Here is an 8,216-nt window from a genome sequence, read left to right on the forward strand (position 1 = left end):
ATATGTTTGCTTTAATTGATACAATGATTATATTGAGTGTTTGAGTTGAGATTAAGAAAAATATATACCTGTGATCACTTCATATAATCATATACCTATAGTTTATATCCTAGGTTTCCTTTTATATCCTAGGTTTCCCTTTATATCCTAGGTTTCTCTTTATATCGTAGGTTTCTCTTTAGTTTTTTTTTCACTTTATTCTTTTTTCCCTTAGTATGATAATAATATATCATACTTTACTATATCATACTATAATACTAAGGAAAAAAATAATGAAGTGAAAAATGTTCTTTGGGTTATGTTCTTTTTTGTTGTTTTTTCACTTTATTATTTCCTTATTATGATAATAATATCTCACACTATACTATAGCATACTATAATACTAGGGTTCCCTTTATATCCTAGGTTTCCCTTTATATCCTAGGTTTCCCTTTATATCCTAGGTTTCCTTTTATATCCCAGGTTTCTCTTTATATCATAGGTTTCCCTTTATATCCTAGGTTTCCCTTTATATCCTAGGTTTCCCTTTATATCCTAGGTTTCCCTTTATATCCTAGGTTTCCCTTTATATCCTAGGTCTCCCTTTATATCCTAGGTTTCCCTTTATATCCCAGGTCTCCCTTTATATCCCAGGTCTCCCTTTATATCATATGTTTCCCTTTATATCCTAGGTTTCTCTTTATATCCTAGGTTTCTCTTTATATCCTAGGTTTCCCTTTATATCCTAGGTCTCCCTTTATATCCTAGGTTTCCCTCTGTATCCTAGGTCTCCCTTTATATCTTAGGTTTCCCTTTATATCCTAGGTTTCTCTTTATATCCTAGGTTTCCCTCTGTATCCTAGGTTCCCCTTTATATCCTAGGTTTCCCTTTATATCCTAGGTCTCCCTTTATATCCTAGGTTTCCCTTTATATCCCAGGTCTCCCTTTATATCCTAGGTTTCCCTTTATATCCTAGGTTTCCCTCTGTATCCTAGGTTTCTCTTTATATCCTAGGTTTCCCTTTATATCCTAGGTTTCTATATCCTAGATTTCCCTTAATATCCTAGGTTTCTCTTTATATCCTAGGTTTCCCTTTATATCCTAGGTTTCCCTCTCGATCCTAGGTTTCCCTATTCTAGGTTTCCCTTTATATCCTAGGTTTCTCTTTATATCCTAGGTTTCCCTTTATATCCTAGGTTTCTCTTTAGATCCTAGGTTTCCCTTTATATCCTAGGTTTCTATATCCTAGATTTCCCTTAATATCCTAGGTTTCTCTCTATATCCTAGTTTTCTCTATCCTAGGTCTCCCTTTATATCCTAGGTCTCCCTTTATATCATAGGTTTCCCTTTATATCCTAGGTTTCCCTTTATATCCTAGGTTTCCCTTTATATCCTAGGTTTCCCTTTATATCCTAGGTTTCCCTTTATATCCTAGGTTTCTCTTTATATCCTAGGTCTCCCTTTATATCCTAGGTTTCCCTCTGTATCCTAGGTCTCCCTCTGTATCCTAGGTTTCCCTCTGTATCCTAGGTTTCCCTTTATATCCTAGGTTTCTCTTTATATCCTAGGTTTCTCTTTATATCCTAGGTTTCTCTTTATATCCTAGGTTTCTCTTTATATCCTAGGTTTCTCTTTATATCCTAGGTTTCCCTCTGTATCCTAGGTCTCCCTTTATATCCTAGGTTTCCCTCTGTATCCTAGGTCTCCCTCTGTATCCTAGGTCTCCCTTTATATCATAGGTTTCCCTTTATATCCTAGGTCTCCCTTTATATCATAGGTTTCCCTTTATATCCTAGGTTTCTCTTTATATCATAGGTTTCCCTTTATATCCTAGGTTTCCCTCTGTATCCTAGGTTTCCCTATCCTAGGTTTCTCTTTATATCCTAGGTTTCTCTCTGTATCCTAGGTCTCCCTTTATATCATAGGTTTCCCTTTATATCCTAGGTTTCTCTTTATATCCTAGGTTTCCCTTTATATCCTAGGTTTCCCTTTATATCCTAGGTTTCCCTTTATATCCTAGGTTTCCCTTTATATCCTAGGTTTCCCTTTATATCCTAGGTTTCCCTCTGTATCCTAGGTCTCCCTCTATATCATAGGTTTCCCTTTATATCCTAGGTTTCCCTTTATATCCTAGGTTTCTCTTTATATCCTAGGTTTCTCGTTATATCCTAGGTTTCCCTTTATATCCTAGGTTTCCCTTTATATCCTAGGTTTCCCTTTATATCCTAGGTCTCCCTTTATATCCTAGGTTTCTCTTTATATCCTAGGTTTCTCGTTATATCCTAGGTTTCTCTATATATCCTAGGTTTCCCTTTATATCCTAGGTCTCCCTTTATATCCTAGGTTTCCCTTTATATCCTAGGTTTCTCTTTATATCCTAGGTTTCCCTTTATATCCTAGGTTTCTCTATATATCCTAGGTTTCCCTTTATATCCTAGGTTTCCCTTTATATCCTAGGTCTCCCTTTATATCCTAGGTTTCCCTTTATATCCTAGGTTTCCCTCTGTATCCTAGGTCTCCCTCTGTATCCTAGGTCTCCCTTTATATCATAGGTTTCCCTTTATATCCTAGGTTTCTCTTTATATCATAGGTTTCCCTTTATATCCTAGGTTTCCCTCTGTATCCTAGGTTTCCCTATCCTAGGTTTCTCTTTATATCCTAGGTTTCTCTCTGTATCCTAGGTCTCCCTTTATATCATAGGTTTCCCTTTATATCCTAGGTTTCCCTTTATATCCTAGGTTTCTCTTTATATCCTAGGTTTCCCTTTATATCCTAGGTTTCCCTTTATATCCTAGGTTTCTCTCTAGATCCTAGGTTTCCCTTTATATCCTAGGTTTCCCTTTATATCCTAGGTTTCCCTTTATATCCTAGGTCTCCCTTTATATCCTAGGTTTCTCTTTATATCCTATGTTTCTCGTTATATCCTAGGTTTCTCTATATATCCTAGGTTTCCCTTTATATCCTAGGTCTCCCTTTATATCCTAGGTTTCCCTTTATATCCTAGGTTTCTCTTTATATCCTAGGTTTCCCTTTATATCCTAGGTTTCTCTATATATCCTAGGTTTCCCTTTATATCCTAGGTTTCCCTTTATATCCTAGGTCTCCCTTTATATCCTAGGTCTCCCTTTATATATTAGGTTTCCCTTTATATCCTAGGTCTCCCTTTATATCATAGGTTTCCCTTTATATCCTAGGTTTCTCTTTATATCATAGTTTTCCCTTTATATCCTAGGTTTCCCTTTATATCCTAGGTTTCCCTTTATATCCTAGGTTTCTCTCTAGATCCTAGGTTTCCCTTTATATCCTAGGTTTCCCTTTATATCCTAGGTCTCCCTTTATATCCTAGGTTTCCCTTTATATCCTAGGTTTCTCTTTATATCCTAGGTTTCTCTTTATATCCTAGGTTTCCCTCTGTATCCTAGGTTTCCCTATCCTAGGTTTCTCTTTATATCCTAGGTTTCTCTTTAGATCCTAGGTTTCTCTTTACATCCTAGGTTTCCCTTTATATCCTAGGTTTCTCTTTATATCCTAGGTTTCCCTTTACATCCTAGGTTTCCCTTTACATCCTAGGTTTCTCTTTATATCCTAGGTTTCCCTTTACATCCTAGGTTTCCCTTTACATCCTAGGTTTCTCTTTATATCCTAGGTTTCTCTTTATATCCTAGGTTTCCCTTTACATCCTAGGTTTCCCTTTACATCCTAGGTTTCTCTTTATATCCTAGGTTTCTCTTTATATCCTAGGTTTCTCTTTATATCCTAGGTTTCTCTTTATATCCTAGGTTTCCCTTCATATCCTAGGTTTCCCATTATATCCTAGGTTTCTCTTTATATCCTCATTTTTTCCTTAGTATGACAATAATATATCATAGTATAATACTATCATACTAGGAAAAAATAAGGACACAATTATAAAGTGAAAAATGACTTTACTTTATTATTTTTTCCTTAGTATGATTATAATATCTCACACTACTATGTTCTTTTTTTTCTTTTTTTCACTTTATTTTTTTTTTCCTTAGTATGACAATTATATCTCACACTATACTATAGCATACTATAATACTATAATACTATGATATATTATTGTCATACTAAGGAAAAAAAGTGAAGTGGAAAAAAAGAAAAAAAAGAACATAGTATACTATGTTCTTTTTTTCCCTGTTTATTATTATTTTCCTTAGTATTATAGTATGCTATAGTATAGTGTGAGATATTATTATCATACTAAGGAAAATAATAATAAAGTGAAAAAATAGAACATAGTATCTTCTTTTTTCCCTTTTTTCCCTGTTTATTATTATTTTCCTTAGTATTATAGCACTTTATTATGTGTTTCCTTAGTATGATAATAATATCTCACACTATACTATAGCATACTATAATACTAAGGAAAATAATAATAAAGGGGGGAAAAAGCCAAAAAAAGAACATAGTAATAATAATAAATAATAATACTATGTTCTTTTTTTCCTTTATTTTTCACTGTATTCTTTTTTTCCTTAGTATGACAATAATATATCATACTATACTATGTTCTTTTTTTCCCTTTTTTTTTTCCTTCATTATTTTTTTCAGTAGAATGATAATAATATATCATACTATCATTCTAAGCAAGTGAAAAACAGGGGGGGAAAGAACATAGTATAGTATGATAATTATAAAATAAAATAAAGTGATTTTAAAAAGATATATATATATTATACGTATACTTACATACATATACTAAGTATAAGTATGATATATTATATATATATTTTTTCACTTTATTTTCTTTTTCCTTAGAATGATAATAATATATTATACTATACTATATCATACTAAGGAAAAAAAGTATAAAGTGAAAAAAAGAAGATATCATATCATACTCATATCATACAGTATATCATATATATATCATAATATCATACTATACTATGTTCCTTTATTTCCCAATATCAAGGGAAACCTCGGATATAAAGGGAAACACCAGTCTATACCATATATTATAAATGTGTGTGTCCATGTTGCTCTTACATTTCACTGCTTTTGTATTACGTATAAAGTATCATACTAAGGAAAACAATTATAAAGTGAAAACAACAAAAATAACATAGTATAGTATGATATTTCTATCTTTTTTTTCACTTACTTTTTTCCTTCGTATGATAATAATATATCATACTATACCATACTTTTTCTTTCTTCACTTGATTATTGTTTTCCTCTGTATGATAGTAGGATATATTATTATCATTCTAAGGAAAATATTAATAAAGTGAAAGAAAGAGCATAGTATAAATATAATATTTCATATTATATATTTTTCTTTCTTCTTTTTTTCCAGCGTATGACACGATGACGTGTTGACAGCTGTCAATCACATTTTTGACACTATACACATTATGAGCACACATGACGGTTATACAAGTCATCTTAAAATCTCAAAATTCCCCCCCACCACACACACACACACACACACACACACACACACACACACGTCTCTTCAAGCTCTTTAACCTTCACCTTGATCCAGCGTCTGAGGTAGTGATGACTTTGCAGTAAAGAGCAGCAGCTGATGCTCCTCTCTCCTCTCTCTCCTCCTCTCCTCTCTCCTCCTCTCATCTCCTCCTCTCCTCCTCTCCTCCTCTCCTCCTCTCCTCTCCCCCTCTCTCCAGGGGAGTCTGGCGGCCTCCCAGAATAACCTGGCCTCCTCTTCCTCCTCTTCCTCCTCTTTCTCAAACTGCCATCGACAACTGGGCCAGACACTGTCGTGTCTCAGCCACCTGACCACACACACACACACACACACGCACGCACGCACGTAGCCAGGTACACACACACACACACACACACACACACACACACTTCTCACCTGTCATCAACCACGTAACCAGGTACACACACACACACACACACACACACACACTTCTCACCTGTCATCAACCACGTAGCCAGGTACACACACACACACACACACACACACACACACACTTCTCACCTGTCATCAACCACGTAGCCAGGTACACACACACACACACACACACACACTTCTCACCTGTCATCAACCATGTAGCCAGGTACACACACACACACACACACACACACACACTTCTCACCTGTCATCAACCATGTAGCCAGGTACACACACACACACACACACACACACACACACACACACACACACACACACACACTTCTCACCTGTCATCAACCATGTAGCCAGGTACACACACACACACACACACTTCTCACCTGTCATCAACCATGTAGCCAGGTACACACACACACACACACACACACACACACTTCTCACCTGTCATCAACCATGTAGCCAGGTACACACACACACACACACACACACACTTCTCACCTGTCATCAACCACGTAGCCAGGTACACACACACACACACACACACACACACACACACACACACTTCTCACCTGTCATCAACCACGTAGCCAGGTAACACACACACACACACACACACACACACACACACGCACACACACACACACACCACTCATTCAAAGCAACACAGATACTCAGAGGAATACTGTAGGCATGCTGCTAAATAGAGATACAGGTACATGACCACTGAAGGGGAGCTATTCATAGGGTCTAGCAAAGAAATCAAGGTTGAACTAAGATGCTATACTTTTTTTTTATTATTATAGTGTGGCGGAAGAAATACTGTAGATCACTACAATAAACTTTGATAGATAGGTTTTGAGACTAAATACATATCGTAAGCCTCATAGCATAATTGCCTATGTCATGCTTCACGTCAAAAATGCCTCTGTCAAAGAGATGACTTGGGCAGATAGTGATGTTGGAATGTAACAAGCATTCTGATAGGCTGATGTCATAGAGGCAATAATGCCCAGTGAATCAGCAGTGTTAGGAGAGGAGAGTTAGGCAGATATCTACATTTGCCCAAAATATGACTTAGGCAATTATGCTAGCAGGCTGATGATATACAAAAATTATAAAAATGTATTTTCACCATGACAGCTGTGTGAAGAGATACATTCAGTAGCTTCAAGTCAAGCAGCATATGGCTCTGAAGGTCTTGGCACTCGATCACCTGAGAGAAGATGTCTGATCCATCTGATGGACTTTGTTAAAACTGGTGTTAAGTGTTAAGAACAAACATACCATTATTTTTGTACGGCCCCTTTCTGTCATTGTCTTTTTAAACTAGTTGTGCTTACATGGTGTTGTTTATTACATTGTTATTGTTTTTTATTATTATATTGTTGTATCCTCATGTCCTATGCCCCAACCACACCAAGTACATTTCCTGTATGTGTGAATATACTTATAAATAAAACAAATACAAAATTACAATAAAAATAATTCTGATTCTGATTCTGACTAATGCAGTAAATCATGGACACGTTAATACAGTTAGACTAGAGTAATTACTTTTGTACTTAATACGCTTGTTTTTGTTGTTGTTGTTGCTCTTTTGTGTTTTTTCCGATTTTACCTGGAAGAGTAGTCGTCACTTCTCCAGTATGTCCAGTAGGGGGCAGCATGGAACAAGCCGTCTCTGGAACAAGCTGGAATGAAGTGCTGACTCACTCTCTGGGTTGTGTGTGGGAGTCAACGGCAGAGCTTTCAGTAGCACATTTCCTTTACTGCCTGGCTATAAGACATCCTGTGTAGTTCAGTCAGGAACACTCACTTCTGAGTTTAACCTGCCTGGGACCTATAAACAACTACACCACACACATTACATAATAATAATAATAATAATAATAATAATAATAACTTGGTTTTATATAGCGTCTTTCTCAAACCCAAGGACGCTTTACAGATTTTACAGACAGAAAGTCAGACAGACAGAACAGAAAACCCCCCCAAAGATAGCGACAGTGACAGAACTAGACTAGGGGCCAAAGGCCTTACGCCAGGTGCACACAGGGCCATTGGGTTGCGTCGTTCTGGCGCAACCTGTTGGGATGGACTTGACGTACTTCAACGTGCGATGCAGACGCAACAACTCTACTCGTGTTGCTAGCGAAGTTTCCCACAGAAGTGGGGGAAAAAACGTCAGATCAGATATATAAACGGGTTATTTTGATAAACTGGACACATTTTGTGAATATAATATGGTTACTTTCTCGCCTGAAAACATATAAAAACTTCATAAAATGACATATTAACACTTGTAGAGCCAAATTACAGATTTTAGCCAATGGCGGCCAAAATTGAGGATTTAAAATCTGAGGCGAGAGCTCCGGGCAAGAAACT

This window comes from Nansenia antarctica, assembly GCF_963989245.1.
Source record: "Nansenia antarctica genome assembly, chromosome: 9".
Classification (NCBI taxonomy): Eukaryota; Metazoa; Chordata; class Actinopteri; order Argentiniformes; family Microstomatidae; genus Nansenia; species Nansenia antarctica.